Source organism: Acomys minous (genome assembly GCF_964271855.1).
Source record: "Acomys minous genome assembly, chromosome: 5".
NCBI classification, from domain to species: Eukaryota; Metazoa; Chordata; class Mammalia; order Rodentia; family Muridae; genus Acomys; species Acomys minous.
In genome coordinates, this window is record NC_140494.1 from 114,428,115 (window position 1) to 114,449,264 (window position 21,150).

A 21,150-nucleotide genomic window follows, 5' to 3' on the forward strand; every position below is an offset into this window, starting at 1 on the left:
TAAAGGCGTGCACCACCATACCCGGCTATGATAGGTGTTCCTATACACTTCTACTGACAGTAGGAAACACAGTAGAAGGCTGGGAGCACAGCTTTGTTGGGAGAGCCTTGCCTAGCATGCCTGAAGTCCTAGGTTAGGTCCCCAGCGATGCCTAACTGGGCTTGGTGAGGCACACGTGTAATGCTAAGCACCAGGGAGGTGACAGCAGAAGGATCAGAAGTTAAAAGTTATCCTTGTTACATATAGTAGGTTAGAAGGCAGCTTGGGATACAAGAGGCTCTGTCTCTGAAGCAAAGCAAAAAGACTAGAAAACGTGACAGGAAGTGAATAGGCTTTATTTATAATAATAAAGATGGAGAATTCATTTAGAGAAAAAAAATGCCACCCCGTTCATGAACAATATTATTATGGTCTGGATGAGCTCCCTGGATTCGTGTACTGGAGCTTAAGCACCAGTGTGAAAGTTAAGATGTGAGCCTTTTGGAAAGGATGAGGTTGTGAGGCAGATGGGACAAGCACTTTGATGATGTGCTTGGGGGTAGAGATACTGCTGCCCATCCCACCATGTGACCCCTCTAGAGGACGCCACACACCAGGTCCAGCCTCTGAAGCAGGGACTGGCCCTTACTGGACACCAAGCTCGCTGGCACCTTGATCTTGGAACTTTGAGTTCTCCAGATTTTGGAGAAAGTAAGTTCCTGTTGTTTATAAATTATCCAGTCTTTGGAATTTTGCTACAGCAGCATAAACGAATTAATACAAACATAAAATTATACACAGGCTTGCTGTTGGAAATTTATACCATATACATTCTGAATAAAAAAGATTCCATGCTATAATTGTATCACTTCTCACAAAATTAAATCTACCAAGTCAATTAACTTTCTGCACAAATCTTCATAGGACTTTTCACAGTACATGACAAGACTAGTAATAAAATCCATGAGAAATAAAAATGGGCTGCGTCACAAACAAAAATGCATGAAACAAAGGGGCCTTTGCTGAGCTCAGATCTGGAGGGCTCGCCTCCGTGTGCAAAGCCCTGTGTCTGTCCAGCACAGCACAGCACAGCACAGCAAAAAACAAAACAAAAAAAAAACAAAAAAAACCCAAAAGCTTAGCCAGGTTAGGCAAGAACATTACACGTTCTAGGCTAGCCTTTCTCTAAGGTTAGGGTGTCAGTCTGGTTGGCTCTTGGTGAGGGAGGATTGCTTGTATCCTCACATGATGGGGACAGGGAAGAGAGCAAGCCCACTCTTCCACATCCCTTCTCCTAAGGGCTCTAATCTCACCACAGTGGCAACACTCTTATAGCCCAGCCACGGATAGAGGGCTCCCTTCCTTATAGCATCACTTTGGGGCTGAGGGTTTAACTTATAAACTTTGTCCATACAAAATAGTGAACAACATCTATCATCTATCTATCTATCTATCTGATAGGCAGGGTCTCATGTATCCTCACCGACATGGAACTGAGAATGAGGAATTCCTGATGCTCTTGCCTCTGCATCTAATAGTTGGATTGCAGGTGGCTCCATCATGCCAAGTTTGTGTCATGTTAGGGATAGAACCCAGGTGTGGTGGTTTGAATAGGTATGGCCCCCACCAGACTCATGTGTTTGAATGCTTGGCCATAGGGAGTGCCACTATTAGAAAGTGTGGCCTTGTTGGAGGAAGCGTGTCACTGTGGGGGGGGGGGGCTTTGAAGTCATATATTCTCAAGCTATGCCCAGTGTGGCACACGGTCTTCTGCTGCCTACAGATCAAGATGTAGAAGAACTCTCAGCTCCTTCTCCAGCACCATGTGTGCTTGGATGCTGTCACACTTCCTGCCATGGTGATAATGGACTAAACCTCTGAGACTGTAAACCAGCCTTTAATAAATCCTTTCCTTTCATAAGAGTTGTTTTAGAGCCTGGAGTGGTGGCACTCTCCTGTAATGCCAGCACTGAGGAGGCAGACACAAGTGGATCTCTGTGAGTTCAAGGCCAGCCTGATCTACAAAATGAGTCCAGGACAGCCAGGACTGTTACACATAGAAACCCTGTCTCAAAAAACCTAAAAAAAAACCTAAAAAAAAAAAAAAAAAAAAAAAGCCAGGCACGGTGGCTCACGCCTTTAATCCCAGCACTCGAGAGGCAGAGGCAGGCAGATCCTTGTGAGTTTGAGTCCAGCCAGGTCTACAAAGAGAGTCTAGGACAGCCAAGGCTACACAGAGAAGCCCTGTCTTGGAAAAACAAAAACAAAAACAAAAAAGAGTTGTTTTGGTCATGATATCTCTTCACAGCAATAAATCCCTAATGAAGCCATTAGGGCTTTATGCAAGCAAAGTAAGCACTCTACCAACTGAGCTAAATCCCCAGCCTCTTAAGCAAAATGCCAAAAGGACACATTCAAAAAGAAAAACGATGTTAAATTCTACTTGTTTTAAACCTTGACATCTGTAACTATTTAAACTTCTGCACAATCAAAAATCTCACAAAGCTGCCTGTAATCTCAGCACTCAAGGAAGCAGAAGCAAGTGAATTTCTGTGAGTTTGAGGCCAGCCTGGTCTGTAAAGCGAGTCAGGACTACACAGAGAAACCCTATCTCAAAATAATAATAATTGCCACAAATCTTAGAGAGAAACCATAGTTTAAGCAAAGAAGTTGGAACCAGACATGGTGGCGCACACCTAAAATCCCAGCACTTGGGAGGCAGAGGCAGGCAGATCCTCTGTGAGTTCGAGGCCAGCCTGGTCTACAAAGACACTGATATTCTAAACAGTCAAACAAGCAAGAAGGCAATGATGTGGTGAGTGACGGCAACATGAAGAGTCACAGGGTGAAGCTTTGACAGCTGCCTCTGAGTCTGGGAAGAGATGCAACCGGACAGGACGGAGGGAAACAAACGCCAAGGCAGCACGTTGTCGAATGTGCTGATGAGGATGCAGAACTGCAGACAGGCTCAGGACCTGCTACTGGTTTGCAGAAAACTTGATGCCGTGGAGTTGGAGATGCCCCTGCCCAGCTTTTCTACCCATGGCTTCCGCGCCCTCACATAGTATGCTCGTTGCTGCCTTCCCTGGCCCTACTTCCCACCCACAAAGGCATAATCACTCTAGGGATGAGGAGCAAGGCAGGAGCTCAGGGAGCTTGGAGACCTCAGGCGGCTGTGAGCACTCAAGAAACAGACTTCTCGGAAGACAGCTTCAGTGAGACAGACGGTTTAATTGGTGGCGCGGGGGACAAAGACTATTTAAGCCTTTGGGGTGTGGGTAGAGGCTTTGGGGGGGTGAGTGTACATCATAGGCCGGGGCCAAGGTGCTGGGAATGCCTTATTTGCGTGAAGAGGAGTTCCAGGTGCTTGCTGGACATGAACTTATAAAAGGAGAGAGGAAGTTTAATGTGTAAGCTGGCTACCAGCCTACGTACGTGACCACCTCAGGGGTGGCAGAGGTGGGGGTCACAAGGCTACATACGCCAGGACATTACAGGCCCAGGACAGGGAGGGAGCAGGCCTACCTCTACCCATCTCAGGATGAGATTTCTGTCATTTGGACACACATCTTGAACCCACTCTTGCTCCAGGAAGTCTCCCCTGGTAGCACAGCTCACTGCCCCACACATTGTCATGCATGTCACTGGCCATCATTAGGCTCTGGGAGAGCCACACAGGGGAGAGAGGTGGCTATCCATCTTGAACAGGAGCTGGCAAACCTCTACCCATCTACCAGATCTGCTCAACAGCCTGTTTCTGTGCATCCCAGGCCTGTGAAGAATTATTTTCTCTCCCATTTAGCTGGACAAACAAAACAGCAACAACAAAACAAAGACCGTGTAACAGAGGCCATTGTGACCTCTACATATATCTGCTTGTATAAAGATACCCACATTAAAACAAAACAAAACAAAAATAAAAAAGACCAACAAAACAGAAGCCGGGTGTGGTGGCACATGCTTTTAATCTCAGCACTTGGGAGGCAGAGGCAGACAAAGCAAGCCTAGGGCTGCCAAGATAACACAGAGACCCTGTCTCGAAAAACTAAAAAAAGAAAGAACAAACAACAACAACAAAACACAGGCGTAAGCATAAAAGATATACCAATGTCACAGACATTATTACATATATGGACATGCATGTATAAATTGACATGTGAAAACATCCTTAAGGATACCCATGTTAAATAGCAGGACTAGGGCTGCGCATAGTGGTGCACACCTTTAATCCCAGCACTCAGGAAGCAGAGGCAGGCGAATTGCTGTAAGTTCGAGGCCAACCTGGTCTACAGAGTGAGTCCAGGACAGCCAAGGCTACACAGAGAGACCCTGTCTGTCTCGGGGGAAAAAAATTAGCAGGACTATGCAATTGCTCTCTGTTACTCAGGACATGACGTGGGCCTAGGGAGAGGTTCTATTTTTATTTGAATTGCTTTGCCTCATTAAATAAGAAGGTCCAAGGCAAACATACAAACGCTGACAGCAGTGCATAGTGGGACTCATGTGTTGGTTATGTGATCTCTAAGGATTTATACGTATTTGAAATATTTTGTGATAGTTAAGATGCTTAAAAAAAAACAAAAACAAAAACAAAAAAAAAAAACAAAAAAAAAAAACGTTCCCTGTGTGATGGTGCCCAGGAGATGGACTGGTTCTCTCCCCCTTTGCTTTGTTTCTGGTGCCTGGCTGGCCTGGCCTGACCCCAGCTGTAGGCTGTGTAGTTTGTTTGTTTTTTATAGCCAAACAGGCAGGTTGATGTCCTGGCCTAGGGCCCTGCTTTCTTTTCTTTTTTTTTTTTTTCAGTTGTCTGAGTGTGGGAGGAGCCAGCAGCTTGCCAGCTGAGGCCCTGGCTTTGCCGTGTGGTGTGTGTGTGTGTGTGTGTGTGTGTGTGTGTGTATGTGTGTGTGTACACACACAAACACTGGCTGGGGACAGAGACTGGCAGCCGGTCTAGGGTCCACCACAGTGTCCATCAGGAGGCAAGGGACTGATGTGGCAATCCATGCGCTAAAACGGTGGGGACAAGTCATCCAGCTGTTTGCCTGGGGTCGTGGCCTAGGCTGTCTATAAACCACACTGACAAGGGCTGAGCAGAAGCCAGCCTAAAATGACCCAACTTTCACCTTCATTGTAAACTGCCTTTTCCTGCCTTCCTCTCAGAGCTGATGCCCTGGAGGAGCCTCAGAGTGAAAGAATTGGCTAATAGAGGAGCGTGTGGGGCTTGTGAGGCAGCAGGAAGGGAGGGCAGCTACTCCTGTCTGATGGCTGCTAGAAGACGTCACAGAGCAGTGGGTTCCAGCTTGGTGTCACTTTGCCAGTTGCTGACCATTGTTGTCACTGATGGGTTTTGTTCTCTAGGGGTGTTCCTTTTTTTTTTTTTTTTTCCCCTGAGACGGTTTCTTTGTGTAGCCTTGGTTGTCCTAGACTCACTTTGTAGACCAGGCTGGCCTCGAACTTACAGCGATCTACCTGCCTCTGCCTCCTGAGTGCTGGGATTAAAGGTGTCTACCAGGATGCCTGACTCTGGGTGTGTTCTTAGTCCCCAACCTCTTTTCCTTCCTGCAGGCTATGATGTGAACACATCTCCCACAAGATTCTGCTACCACAATGTTCTGTCTAAGCTCAGTCCTAAGGCAATGGTTCCAACGAACCTTGCCCAAAGCCTCTGAAAATGTAAACCAGAGCGCACTTTCTTCATTGTCTTTCTTGGGTATTTATTACAGCAATGAAATGTTTAATTCACACACTCCAGAGGTGGGACTTGGAGGTGGTTTGAATAAAGATGGCCCCCGTAGGCGCACAGGGAGTGGCGCTATTAGGAGGTGTGGCACTGTCAGAGGAAGTGTGTCACTGGGAGGTGGGCTTTGAGGTCTCAGAAGCTCAAGCCCGGCAGGTGTGACGCCATCACTTCCTGCTGCCTGTGGATCCAGATGTAGAACTCTCAGCCCCTTCTCCAGCCCCATGTCTGCCTGCACACTGCCATGATGGCAATGTACTAAACCTCTGACCCTGTAAGCCAGCCCCAGCGAAATGTTTTCTTTTCTTTTCTTTTTTTTTTTTTAAAGACTTATTTATTATATATATAGTGTTATGCCTGCATGTTTGCCTGCAGGCCAGAAGAGGGCACCAGATCTCATTATAAATGGTTGTGAGCCACCATGTGGTTGCTGGGAATTGAACTCAGGACCTCTGGGAGAGCAGCCAGTGCTCTTAACCTCTAAGCCGAAATGTTTTCTTTATAAATAGAGTGGTGTGTGGTCATGGTGTCTCTTCACAGCAATAAAACCCTAACTAAGACAGACTGTGTGAGGAACAGCTTCTCAGCACCCTGGGACTCACCCATGGGCCAGAGTTCAGTGACTTGGCATGTTCTGGCTTCTAAGACAGACTTTCCTTACTCCCAACTCCCTTCCCACGTCTTTACTTCCCACCCTCCACAATTGTGTAAAGTCTGCTGCCCACAGTAGGTCTTCTATTATATAACCCACACACTCTTACTGCTGCCTTGGTGAACACTGGTGATTTCTTTAAGGCAGGTAAAAAGGCGAGGCCATGCTGGGCCTGAGCATGAGGGGGCTGGAGAGATGGCTCAGAGGTTAAAAGCCCTAGCTGCTCTTCCAGAGGTTCTGAGTTCAATTCCCAGCAACCACATGGTGCCTCACAAACATCTATAGTAAGAACTGGTGCCCTCTTCTGGTTTGCAGGTATACATGCAGGCAAAACATTGTATACATAATAAATAAGTTTTTTATTTTTTAAAGATTTATTTATTATGTACACAGTGCTCTGCCTGCATGTACACCTGCAGGCCACAAGAGGGCGCCAGATCTCATTGTAGATGGTTGTGAGCCACCATATGGTTGCTAGGAATTGAACTCAGGACCTCTCGAAGAGCAGACAGTGCTCTTCACCTCTGAGCCATCTCTCCAGGCCTAAATAAGTTTTTTTTAAAAGAAAAAACACACACACACACACACACACACACACACACACACACACACGGATAATTGGGGTTGGGGATAGCTCAGTGGGTAATGTATCTATTACACAAGTGTGAGGATCTGAGTTCAAATCCCCAGCACCCATCTAATATTGAAATCTGGGTACAGTATCTCCCTGTTTCCCCACAGGAAAGGCACTGGTCCTTGCTGGCCAGCTAATCTGGCTGATAGTAGACCTTCAAGTTCAGTGAGAGACCGTGTCTCAAAAAGTGAGGTAGAGGCCAATGAGAAGCCTCAGCAGATAAAGATGTCTGTTGCTATGCCTGACCACCTGGGTTTGAGCTCCAGGACCCACACAATGGATGGAGAGGACAATTGTTGAAAGTTGTCCTCTGACATGTGCCTACACACACACATCACACAGGCGTCCAGAAAAAAAATAGATAAATGTAATAAAACAACATTTTTAAATGGTGAGGAGAAATAGAGGAAGACAGCTGATGTCAACCCAACACACACACGTACACATGCACGCACACACACACACACACACACACACACACACACACACACACAGAGGTCTTCTGCATACTAGAGACCAGACATGGTTGCTAAGCTCTTGGCATGTCCCTCCCATGGACCTTCAAACTCAGCATCTCCACAAACGTCTGCCAGTCTCCTTGGATTGCCGTGGGGACCTCCACCACCAGATGCACAGTTCCTTGTAGAAGAAGTGAGAGCATTCGGCAAATGCCCATGGGTACGCGGAGACTGTGCCGTTTAAAGCGACTTCTCATTCCTTCCAGTTTTGAGGGAAGTGGGCTCTTCCAAGCAGGCGTGCACGCAGGATGCTCCCATAGTGCTGGAATGGTTCTGATAAGAGACTCTCAGGGTGAGTAGGTCTTTTTACTCTGGAATGCTGGTCTTACAGATCCTAGCTATGACTAGGAAGAGGCTTAAATGGTACTGCCGCGGGGGCAGAGGTATAAACCACACCATGCTTCCTTCAATGACTTTTTTTTTTTTTTGAGACAATGCTCACTAGGTAGCCCTAGGCTGGCTGCAGAGACACAGAGATCCACATGCTTCTGCCTTCCCAGCCGGGATTAAAGGTGTGCGCCACCATGCTCCACCCCCAATAACTACCTTTTATTTATTCTTGTATTTATCCTTGCTCAGCTGTGGAATGTGCACCCAGCAGAAAGTTAGAAGGATGGAGGCGGGCTGGAGAAGGTAGGCAAGGGGAGGAGAGGGAACAGGAAGGAAGGGAGAGGAGCCAATAGGAAGGGGGGAAGAGAGGAATCTTAGTTACATCTGTGTGGTGTGACCAAAACATCCAGGAGCCCAGCTTAGGGCTGAGGTGGCTCAGCTCCACAGGTTTAACCCACAATCCTCTGTCCCCCTGCTTCTGAGCCTTGGTGAGAAGAACATCATAGTGGTGGGGGTGTGGAGGGGAGGCCACTCCTCAATCTCTGGCTGCTGGGAAGCAGAGATAGCAAATAAGTGAGAACCAGGCATGGCCTTCCGAGGCTAGCCTGCTGAGCCAGGCATGACCTTCCGAGGCTAGCCCGCCGGGATCTCTGACCTCCGTCTAGATTCCTCCCCCTTAAGTTTTCATTACCCCTGCCCCAGTAGAACAGCCACCCTAGGCACTAAGCATTCAGTTGGTGAGTCTGTGGGGGACAGTTCCCATAAATCAGAAGAAAACAACCATGTACACTGAATACTTGTTCTCTCTTACAGTTGAGGAAACTGAGGACCAGAGAGCAGCTAACCAGGAAGTGTTAGCATTGGCCTACAGACTTAATTGTCTTGGCCCCTGGCCAGTGACTCCATTACTTTATCATGACAGTTGTGACAACTAAGTACAGGTTTCAACTTATTTTCCTTCCAACTCTCGGGTCCTTAAGTGCTTCCTGTGTGCCAGGGTGAGTCCAGATTGAGTGAAGCTGTTAATGCCCTCTTCAGACAGCCACAAGATTTGGGGGACAGACAGAAAAGCCTTTCTTTGTGAGTCCTGTCCTGGGCCAGCTCTTGGCCACTGAAAGCCCCCAAACAACGTTTCACAGGATCTTCCCTGGGCCACCAGCATCATCAGTCTGGACTTGACACTCACTGGCAGTCTCCTATGGCTCTCTCTGAGTGGCCCCTGGCTTCCTCAAATTTACAGAGATCCGCCTCTACCTCCCGAGTGCTGGGGTTAAAAGCGTCTGCCTTTGGCTACTTTTTTTTTCTCTCCATTACTTTGTAGAACTTTGTTACAATCACTGGAGAAGCTATGAAGCAGCAAGGGCTCCTTGTCTGAGGTCAATCAAATATGCAGAATGGGTGTTAGTGGCTCTTGGTTCTCAGCTGATATAAGAGCTCCATGCCATGGGGAAACCTTGTGTGGTAACAGCTGGGAAGATGGTCCTTCCCACCAAACACTGTATATTGAGTGTGACTTTCTCCAGGCATTTGATGGCCCTCACCTCTGCCTTCCCAGCAAGACTACACAGTGGCCTAGGGTAGTTATAACCCTTTGACACTTCGGTCAATCCAGCCTCCATCAAGAGGCCCATGCCAGGCTGTGCCTCCACTTGAACCTGTGGCCACTTGTCCCATTGGCCACAGACTTGTCACAGATACTCTACCCAGATGTTTCAGCAGAAAACAAGAAGGTTTCAACCGATTCTGGAATCTGATGGAAACATTTGATTGTCAGCTGTCCTGGGCCCTAGTGATTCTGCCCCTGCGGCCAGGGCCTCCAGAGGAAGGAAGCCAGAGGAGGGCCTGGTCTCTGGCTAAGCAGTTGGATGTACTCAGCCCAGGGTTTTGTTGTTGTTGTTTGTTTGTTTTTTGTTTTGTTTTGTTTTGTTTGGCTGCAGAGGAGACAGCTGCTCACCAGCAGGTCTCCTGCCCCAATGTGACACGGGAGTTAATGAGGACAGAAGAGTCCCTCTTCTTAACGGGATTTCTAAGCCTTGTCGTTGGCAGAGTTAGGGCTCTTGGCTCCCTGCTTTGACACTTTCTGATCCTCACCATGGTCTGGTGTACTGAAGAAGGAAATGCAACTATATATCCAATGGGAAAACTATATATCCAATGGGACTAGATTATCTTTAAAAATGGCCATACTCATCAGGATTTCAAAGGAACTGGAAGAAGGTGGAGGTGAACTTTATAAATTCTTTTTTTGTTTTGTTTTGTTTTGTTTTGTTTTGTTTTGTTTTGTTTTTTTGAGACAGGGTTTCCCTATGTAGCCTTGGCTGTCCTGGACTCACTTTGTAGACCAGTCTGGCCTCAAACTCACAGAGATCCATCTGCCTTTGCATGCCAAGTGCTGGGATTAAAGGCATGCGTCACCACTGCCTGGCTTTTTTTTTTTAAGATTTATTATTTATACAATATTCTGCCCACATACCAGAAGAGGACACTAGATCTCGTTATAGATGGTTGTGAGCCACCATGTGGTTGCTAGGAATTTGGACCTTTGGAAGAACAAACAGTGCTCTTAACCTCTGAGCCATCTCTCCAGCCCCCTGCCCCTTTTTTTAAAGATAGGGTCTCACTAGGTAGCCCTGGCTGGCTTGGAATTCACTGTGTAGACCAGCCTTGCTCAAAACTCACGGAGAGTCACCTATCTCTATTTCCAGAGTGCTGGGATTAAAGGGCACCACACACTTACCTTGATGAATTCACTCTTTAAAACAAACAAAACAAAACAAAAATCTCAACTTGTAAAATGGAAGAAAAAAGTTAAATACATGCTGTAAATTGGAAAAAAAAATAAGGGCTGTGATACTTACAAAAAGATATATCAAGGTAATCCAGCAGAAATTCAGAGACCCCCCCCCCAAATATACTTTACTATTTAGGATGCAACAAAATGACATTTAAAACTGCGTGAAGGGGCTGGGGAGATGGCTCAGTCAGTGATGCTCTTGCTAGACAAGCTTAAGGCTGAGTCCAAACCCCAGCATCTGAGGCATCCTGGGCTCCCAATCCTGGCACTGGGAGATGGAGACCGCAGTATCCCTGGGGCTTGCCTGAGGGTGGGTGAGAGCCAGGCTTAGTGAGCATGAGAGTTTTTGTTGTCAGCTTGGCACAACCTAGGTTATCTGGGAAGAGGGAACCTCAACTGAGGAGTTGACTAGGTCAGACTGGCCTGTGGTCCAGCCCAATGTGGGTGGCACCTCCCCGGGTCCGAGGGCCTGGGCTGTATAAGAAGGCTAGCTGAGCACAAGCCAGAGAGGCAGCGAGCAGGCCCAGTTCCCCCACGGTTCCTGCCCTCATTTCCCTTGGTGATATGACGGGTTGTAGTGAAATAAACCCTTCCTTCCCCAAGCTGTTTTGGCTCCTGGTGTTTATCATTAATTTGAAATGGGATAAAGAGCTACATGTGAAAAATGATACTAAAAAGATAATAGAGTAAAGCAAGCTAGCTGAAGGAGGAACATCAGTATTAGGATAGCCTGGGCTATAATAGCAAGGACCCTATCTCAAGGAACTAAAAACAATTAGACAAAAGATTTAAGTAGAGGTGGTTTTGTTGTTTGTTTTTGTTGTTTGTTTGCTTGCTTGGTTTGGTTTGGTTTGGTTTGGTTTGGTTTTTAGAGACAGGGTTTCTCTGTGTAGCCTTGACTGTTCTGGATTCTCATTGTAGACCAGGCTGGCCTTGAACTCTCAGAGATCCACTTGCCTCTGCCTCCCGAGTGCTGGGATCATGGGCGTGCACCACCATGCCAGGCTTTAAGTAGAGTTTTATATTTATAAAACCACAATCAAATTCCAGTTTAACAAGGAAATCAGGAATTATGAAAGAAAGGTTGAAAAGGTGACTGCAAACACTTTTGCACATGGAAAAAAAATCACACACAATAGGCCCACAGTAAATTGGGAGAGTTCAACAACACAGGACACAAAGTTATTAGTAACACAAATCAATAGGAAAAAGACATTAGGACAGCGCACACAGCACTCATGTGTGGTGTAACAGTAAGTATAAATGACCAGTAAGTAAGGATACGAGCCATTTGTAAATATACTAATAAAATTTAAAATGCAACTAGACTCCTAAGGTAGGCATGTTCATCTGCCAAGGTGGAAGAGCTCAAACAGATGTAGGAAGGGCATCGAGGGAAGCAATTGAGGTAGCGATGCTCATCCTGCTCCTACTTTGTTACTGTTCTTTGTGGCCAAAGCCCTGGAACCTTCCTTCTATTCACTGGCACCAGAATTCTGAATTCTAGAGATAGTTCCTATAGGGTAACCAGACATGTGGAAAGCAAGGAGCAATATGCCTCCATCACTGTGGTGTTAGACATGGAAACCGGGGACTGTCCAGATGTGTAGCCACAAATCCAGCCATCTCTCCTCCAGTGCTCTCAAGGCCTTTTTAGTCCTCCAGTCAAGTTTGGAACAAGAGTAGCTGTGATGTCCAGAGCCCTAACCCAGTTTCCTCTGCCTTGAGCCTCATAGCGCCCCCTAGTGTGTCAATGGTAGGGAGGAATTTAAGTTTTCCAGGAGAGGAAAATGTATCTCCTAAGACCAGAACCGGGTGGCTACTAGAATTTCACCTGTGCTCAGCTCCTTGGAGTCTTGAAGGAATAGCAAACATTTCCTACTTCCATGGGGACATGCTTTGGTTTCTATTTATTTGATAATGTCTCATAAATTTGCTCAGGCCGGCCTCGAGCTTGCTGTACCTCCTTCAGCCTCCCGATGTGGAGATTGCGGGTGTAGACCTGGCTGCTTTGCTTTGGTTTCTAGTACCTGGCTTCTTACTTTTAGGGTAACGGCAAGGAGGCGAAGGGCTAGTGGAAGTGAAGAGCCATTGCATGATGAGTTATTGTGTTCTGCAAGGTTGAAAAAGTTTTGAAGATGATGGTGTTGGAGCAATGTAGTTGCTGAACCATACTCACAAAGTTGTGTATGAGCCGGGTGGTGGTGGCGCACGCCTTTAATCCCAGCACTCGGGAGGCAAAGGCAGGTGGATCGCTGTGAGTTTGAGGCCAGCCTGGTCTACAGAGTGAGTCCAGGACAGCCAAGGCTACACAGAGAAACCCTGTCTCAACCCCCCCAAAACCCAAAGTTGTGTACATGCACATGTGTGCTGTGTGTGTGTGTGTCTGTGTGTATGTGTGTGTGTGTGTGTGTTTATGTTGCCCAGGCTGGTCTTGAACTCATGAGCTCAAGGTATCCTTCTGGTTCAGCTAACTCTCCCAAGAAGCTGAGAGTACTGGATGATGCCACCGTATGCAGGGTATATGAGGGCATGGCAGTATCCTCCTGTAGGGTGCATAATATATGATATTTTCCTGAGATTCCCAAAGAACACATGTTACCTTTCCTTTTTCTTTTTTCTCTTTTGAATTTTCTCTGAGGACTTTAGCTCCTTCTGCATCATGCTAAAAGGAGTTTGGTTTTTGTTTGTTTGTTTGTTTGCTTGTTTGCTTGTTTGCTTGTTTGTTTAGTACAGGGTTTCTCTGTGTAGCCTTGGCTGCTCTGGACTCACTCTGTAGACCAGGCTGGCCTCAAAGTCACAGAGATCTGCCTGCCTCTGCCTTTCTGCCTGCTGGGATTACAGACATGTGCGGCCATGCCCAGCTTGAAAGTGCTTTTCAAATATGTGTGGCTACCAGGTGGCTTGCATTTAAGGTGGCTAACTTGTAGTTATGTGCTTGTGAGCAGAGCTGAGAGCAAACACAAGAGAAAGAAGAGTCCTGGCGTCGGCACAGGCTTCAGTGAGGAGGGCTTACCTCAGGGCGTGGAGTATCATACAGGTGCACCCCCCTCTGCCCAGGTAGAACATTCAGTTCTCTTTATAGAGAGCCTCTGAATTTCTCCCCTAGACTAGGCCCCTCTGTAGCCACGACCTGAGGGAAGGGACGTTATCTGTCCCAATCCATCCAGATCTTCATTTTCTCTGCTTCATGTTACCCTCTTGACATCTGCCCTGGACCCCAGAAACTCCAGGGCAGTTACCTGGCAGTAGGCCAGCCCCTCTAGGCTCCCTTGTGCATTTTCTGGGCTTCTGCTCCCCATGGTCTGCCCCTAAGATCTTTGTCTCCTCGTTTTTCCCTTTCTTCCTTCTTTCTTCCTTCCTTTCTTTTCTTTTTCTTTTTTTAAAAGATTTATTTATTTATTAAGTATACAGTGTTTTGCCTGCATGTACACCTGCACACCAGAAGAGGCCACCGGATCTCATTATAGATGGTTTGTGAGGCACCATGTGGTTGTTGGGAATCGAACTCAGGACCTCTGGAAGAACAGGCAGTGTTCTTAACCTCTGAGCCATCTCTCCAGCCCTCCTTCCCATTTTCCATAGTTACTTTGACACCAGGTATTTGTGAACAATCCCTTTCCACTCTGTTGTTAAAAGAAAAGCCACTGGTCTCTTACTTGACCTGGATCCTGCTTGCCAAGAGGCCTTACCCCTCGTCCAGTCGTCACAGGGATGGGAATGGCGCCAGATAAAGGTAAAACCACGGGTGCTTTACGCCAGGTGAGGTCTCTGCACATGCTCCTATTGCCTCTGCCACCTCCAAATCTCACGGGGGGGGGGGGGGAAGGCTACCCCACCAGCCTTACTTTCCTGCCACCTCCAGACTCCTTCCTGCATGCACTGCCACAGCCAGAGGCGACTTCCGGATGCACAGATCTAAGCTCAGTGCCTCGCTGTGTGAGTTCTTCAGCTGCCCTTTAGAGCCAGCTGGGTCAGCTCTGCCATCCTTAGCATGACATTAGAGGCCTTTGGTGAGCCCGCCTCTGCCTGTGCTTCTTTGTAGCTTCCCAGTGAGCCGTGCTTTGTTAGCAGCCTCCCAGCCTTGGGCTCTGCTGGCCCCTGCGTGGAGTGCCCTTTCGTTCCTTTTATTCCTGCATAGTTAAAAGCATTTGTTAGGGATAGGAACCTTTATACTCCAGCCTCATTGTTCCCTTGAAGGTAGAGGGACAACCATTAATGAAACACTAGTAGATTCCCATCTTACTACACACTGCTTTCAAGGTCTTCAGCTGCTCTTGTCAAGGAAGCTATCTGTGACTTCCCGAGTTAGGGTGGGTCTTCCACACTTAACACATACATATTTCAGCTTTTCTAACAAATTTCATTCTGTTTGCTTATTTACTTATGCTCTCTCTGTGGACATGTATGTATACCCATGTACATGCCACGGCAAGTATGCGGAGGCACAGGGACAACACACAGGAATTGGTTGTTTCCTTCTCCCATATGGAAACTAAACGCAGGTCATCAGATTTCTTAGCCAATACCTTTACCCACGGAGCCATCTCTCGGGACCTATTTCATCTTTTCTATAAAGCTGTAACACCGGCATAGGAAAGGTGAAGAGAAACCGGGACTCTTTCTCCAACTTGGTTGGACTGTTAAAAAAAAAAAAAAAAAAAAAAAAAAAAGAAGGAAGAAAGGAAGAATAAATAGATGGATGAAGTCTTGTTTCCTAATTTCTTTCTAAATGCCCGTTGTAGCTAACCTTGAAGACGTATGTAGCACTTGTTGAGTTTTTGTGTCAAATTAAAAAAAAATCCACAATTGTCTGAAAGAATTGATTAATGTACGATGCGCCCCTCCCCACCCCCCCCCCATGTGAGCACTGACTGTACACCAGCCTGCTTCCGTGGGTTTTGTAAAATAAGGCTAAATGCAGAGAGGCTAACAGGTGGCAGGGAGACACGGTCTGCTCTCCGGAACTGGCAGATAAATTACGGCGTCTGGAGCACCCAGAGCTCCAAATACTTAATACTTATCAGCGTCCGAAGCAGCTGACACAAAGATGCACTTAGCTGTGCAGCTCCAGGGAGAAAATGAAGGTAATTGAAATTAACTTGGCTCCTGCCGTTTTTTTTTTTCTTCCCCCTCCTCTTCTAATCACCAGGAAATCTGCTGCTGGCTGAACAGGAGGGGCCTAAGGGCCAATGCCCTCGGGAGTCCAGGGCTCAATTAAGCTCTGGAAAATTGGATTTCTGGCCCTGAGGCCAGGGGGCTGGGTTTGGCATTGAGGCATGAGCTGCCAAAAGGTATTAGGCCAAGAGCTGGCCAGATGGGCTCAGCAGCTAATTCAATCTGGCTTCCCAGAAACAAGGCTTGGGAGGTTGGAGCCCGTAAGCCTGAGGAACGGTGACTCTGGCTTCTAGGGCACGGCCCTGTAGTGCACGGGGGCCTCTTTGTGGCCACTCAGGGAGCTCTGTGCCTGGCACCTGGCCTCTGTCAGCAACGCACTAACGATCCGGACAACCAGTGGCCAGTGGCAGTTAGTGCTATTTGTTTCCATGTGCGTGTCAGCTTGCTGTAGGACTGGCTTCCGGTGACCCGTCAGCACAGGCATTCATGTTTCTGAGGCCTGGAAAGGCTGACACAAAAGAAAGGAGGGCGGCGTGCGTCAACGCAAGAGAGACCCTCAGCATGGTGGCAGAGGGCAGACAGAGACGTGAACGGCGGAGAGGGGAAATAGACAGCCCAGCCTAACCCGGAATTTTAGGACCTATCTATGTTTGACTGGAGCCTCCTACCTCTGTCCCTGAGGTGCTAAGGATTGAAATCAAGGCTTCCGGCGTATTGAGCAAATGCTCTTCCTTCTTTAAGACTCTTCCTGCCTCAACCAAGAATAAAAAAAGGCTTAAACACCCACATTTCCTTATTCTTGGATCCTTACTCCTTCTTTTGTCTTCCTGCCTCTCGTACTTGCTCTATTTCCTGGGCACAGAATCTCAGAGTTTTGACACCGGTGACCCAGTCTTCCCAATTTGACAAACTCCCTGAGTCAGCCCTGTTCCGGGCCCTGTCAGAGCTGTGCTAGGCAGGTACTGTCAGGCTTGCATATTATGCCACAGTAACTAACTGACATGTCAAGCCAAAGTTCGCCCTGATTGGCCCTCCATCGCTTCCAGTTAGTCCTTCCTCCTAGAGGAAGTGGGGAAATTGTTAGGTCTCAAACTCAGGACAAATGGCTGAGGTGACTATTTAATGTGTCAAAGTGGACTTGGCTGCCAGCTGTCCTAGGATCCCTCAGCCCCTGCTTGTTAGAGGGTATGGCTGGCATGCCCCGCCCCTTACCCTAACCTTCTCCAACCCCAGAGGCCCTTCCCTATATAATCTAGCCATTTGGTTACCTGGTTGATTTTTTGTTTGTTTGTTTGTTTGTTTTTTGTCTACCCTCTACCCTCCTGGCCTCTTGGTCTCCTGGCTTTCAGTCTTCCCTTTCCGGCAGCCTCACATGGCTCAGGGTCATGTTTACACTGGACTCTCCCAGATGTCTCTGCCTTTAGCTATGCTGTTCTTTTATCTACAATAAACTTTACCTTATACCATACCTAGGAGCAGTCCTGTCCTTCCTTTTTTTTTTTTAAACTTTTTTTTTTTCATTCTGAAATCACATGCAGGGAATCTGTTGGTTCTGCTGTATTCTACTCTTCCACCTAAGACTTGTCTTGAAATTTTTTCAGGTCTCCCCCCCTCCTTCCCTGGGAGCAGGCCCACAGAGTCTAGAGGGACCGAGCATACCTCAGGGCCCCCTGGTATGCAGTCTGTCCAGCCCTACTCCCTCCCTGTTTCCAGTTTTCTCACCCTAACCCATGTGCTACCCCAAGTGACCTTCTCCTGCCACATGCCAGTCAGTCCTCTGAGGCACTGGGGGGGGGGGGGCTCCTGAGGGCAGGGCATTGTGGGCCTAAGCTTCCCTCCTGACACATATTCACAGGCCTGTGGAGTGGGCCTCAGCCTGGACCGGGCTGGAAGCTTCTGGGGAGCTTTAACAGTCTTGTGACTTTTTAATGATTTGAGTGAATGATCCTGTACATGACTCTCTCTCTCTCTCTCTCTCTCTCTCTCTCTCTCTCTCGTGTGTGTGTGTGTGTGTGTGTGTGTGTAAGTCAGAGGTCAGTCCTTGCTTCCTGCTTCCCATCTTGTTTGAGACAGGGTCTCTTCTTTCTCTACTATGTCCATCACTCTAGCTGGTTCAGAAACTTTTGGGGTTCTCTTGACTGCATCTCATTTCCCTGTAGGAGCCCCGTGGCTACAGACACCCATGTTACATGTCAAGTTTTTGTTTTGGTTTTGGTTTTTCGAGACAGGGTTTCTCTGTGTAGCCTTGGCTGTCCTGGACTCGCTTTGTAGACCAGGCTGGCCTCAAACTCACAGTGAGCCACCACGCCCAGCACATGTCAAGTTTTTATTTGGGTTCTAGGGATTTGAACTCAGTTTCTACTGCTTGCATAAGAAGTGCTTTTGCCCACTGAGCCATCACCCTAGACCCTTCTGGGGAGGTTTGAAGGCTGCCAACACCAGGACCCCATCCCAAGATAATCTGATATAGTTGGCCTGGGATGTGGGTGGGCATCAGGAATGTTTTAAAGCTTCCAGAGGATTCTATCGCACACCTAGGATTAAAGATTTATTTATTTATTATTATGTATACATTGCTCTGCCCACATATGCACCTGCACGCCAGAAGAGGCCACCATGTGGTTGCTGGGAATTGAACTCAGGACCTTGGGAAGAACAGTCAGTGTTCTTAACCTCTGAGCCATCTTTCTAGCCCACAGGAATTAAGATTAAGAACCAATATCTGAACTGGGAGTGGTGGTACACGCCTGTAATCCCAGCACTCAGGAGGCAGAGGCAGGTGGATAGCTGTGAGTTCGAGTCCAGCCTGGTCTACAAAGTGAGTCTAGGATAGCCAAGGCTACACAGTGAAACCTTGTCTCAAAACAAAACAAAACAAAAACCCCAAAAGAACAACAAGAAAATCAAACCAATATCTGTCTGTACACTTTGATTGCACGATGTACAGAAATAGAGCTGGAACTGAGCTGGATGCTTCGTGAAGTCTTTAATAGACTTTCACAGTGTCAGAAAATGCTATGCAGGCTGCTTGGAAGTAAAGTCATCAATGATCTTTCTAGCTGTGATGTCCGGGAGAAACAATACCAATCTTTGAAGCAAAAAGGGCCCACTGGTGTAACCGTGGCCCGACTGGGGGTAGACAACTGTTTTCTGACTACATTGGAAGCCTGCTCCACCAAGGAAATTCTTTCCTAGTTCTGTAATCTAGTCCAATGACCATGACAGGGGAAGGTCCTACGTCCCAATGGGGGAAACTGTTGCCTTATTAAATGGACACAGTATCAAACTGCCTCTTCCATAACTATTTATGCTTTTACCCGTATGGTCATGCTGCTATGGGTCTTGGTTGCAGAAGCTTCTGTCTGCAGTGGGCAGTGGATAATACAGAGACTCCCAACTGTCAAAGGGCTGAGAATGAGTGATTGTTGCGTGCTTGGCCCTGCAGTGGCCATCAGTATCCTCCAAGGAATAGGGAACATTCTAGAAGGGAGGACTGAAAGAGTGTATGAGTTGGAGGATGGAAGGAGAGCTGGAAAGCACTGTTTCTTGGATGTGACCTGTCTGTTACACTCTCGATCTCAGAACAACAGTGGCTACTGCACAAGACCAGGATCAGACTCGGCCCATCAACTTGCCGCCATCACTGGGAGACAGCCTCAGAATACCTCTTAGGGAGGCATAGGCACTTACTGGCTGCTGAAGGGGAGATCACTTTTCTCCAAGGGTGCAGCCACTAGTAAGTCATTTAAATAAATAACACCCCATCCATGTTCATGCAAATGCCCCAATTAAACATAGTGGGCCACTGCGTGGAGGTGGGAAGGAAATGATCAGGAGAGGGCTGCAGAGACGCTCAGCGGTTAAGAGCACTTGCTATTCTTGTGGAGAGCCCAAGTTCAGTTCTGGACCATCAGTGCCTCCAATTCTAGGACTCTGACACCTCTCCTGCCCTCTGCAGGCACCGCATGTCACACATACATATGTAAGAAAGCACACAAAAATACATGTAGAATAAATGAACCTAAAACAATTTTTTTTCTATAAAAGGCAAGAGAAAGAAATAAAAAAAGAGAGAAGATAAAGCATGAAACTAGGGGGGCTGGAGAGATGGCTCAAGGGTTAAGAGCACTGGCTGCTCTTCCAGAGGTCCTGAGTTCAATTCCCAGCAGCCACATGGTGGCTCACAAGCATCTATAATGAGATCTGATGCCCTCTTCTGGCATGCAGGCATACATAAAGGCAGAACACTGTACATGTAATAAATAAATAAATCTTTTTTTTTAAAGCATGAAAAGTAGGTGGAAGGGGTTATTTGGAAGAAGTGTATGTGTGTGTGTGTGTGTGTGTGTGTGTGTGTGTCTGTGTGTGTGTGTCTGTGTGTGTAATCCTGAGTGGAGGAATGCGAGCCAAGCATTTATGTATGAAACTGTGAAGGAATGCATACGTTTAACAGAGAGCTGGTGTCTTGAGCCGCGGCTTCCTGAGCCAGGAAGAGACTGTGAGTACTTATTTGACAAAGCTCCTAAGTGAGTGGGACAGATAAGAGGACCAAGTGGTGCTGGCTAGAACCCCTCCAACCCCTGTGTTCTTTACCCTCTCCAGCCCCAGGGTGACTGCTCTGTCCCTTCCTGAGAAGATCTTCCGGGTTGCCAGTACACTCCTGTTGATACATCCATCCCCAGGGAGGCAGAGGGCTCAGCTCTGAGTACCTAGTGGGACTGAGGTAGAAGTCCCTGTCACTGCAAAGGCCCCCAGAAAGTTCCTTCCTGTCTCTGAGCCCCACTCACTTCCCGCACATGTAGATCTCTTGTTTTCAGAGAGAAATGCCCACTGTGGTCAGTTCCCAGAAGCTAGGCCTTAGCAAAGCCAATTACAGCCTCCAGAGGGGAGTTGGTTACCCAACTTTGCCCTCGCAGCATGGCCCTGGCCTGCAAGGTCCAGACCTCCAGCGCTAATGGCTAATGGCTAATGTAACTAAGGTCAGGCCCCTCCCCAGGCGGACTTATAGAAAATAAGTTCCAATGAAGTGCTTCCTGCGGACTGTTGGAAGACCTTTCCCGTGGGTGGCAGGGTGTCATTAGCAAGCGGGTCACTGGCTCTGGTTCCTGGAAGGCTTCTAGGCTCCCTGGAGGATTTTGTATGCAGGGGCATGTGTGGGGCCAGTGGTGGGGTGGCAGTGCAATGGAGCCAGCAGAGAGACAAGGAGTGGTCGGCCTCCAAGGGCTATTCACCCAGATCTCCTCATTTGACCACAGATGGGAAGAGCCTCTTGAGTGACAGCCACCAAGGACAGGCTTATGACAGACAAACTCTAAAAGAAAACCTGAGTTTACCCAGTCCACTAGCTCCATCACACAGGCGGGAAAACAGGTTCAGAGATGGGAGACA

At 47.6% G+C, this 21,150-nt stretch overlaps 1 protein-coding gene across 1 annotated transcript in view; it reads right to left on the bottom strand.

The window, feature by feature from the left end:
• Positions 1-1,097: 1,097 nt before the first annotated feature.
• The window catches only part of NRG4 (neuregulin 4), a 211,101-nt gene continuing 191,048 nt past the window's right edge, over positions 1,098-21,150 (bottom strand). Inside the window, exon 10 of the mRNA XM_084782970.1 lies at positions 1,098-1,116. The gene's annotated coding sequence lies outside the window, so the exon portion shown is untranslated. The remainder of the gene's footprint in view (positions 1,117-21,150) is intronic.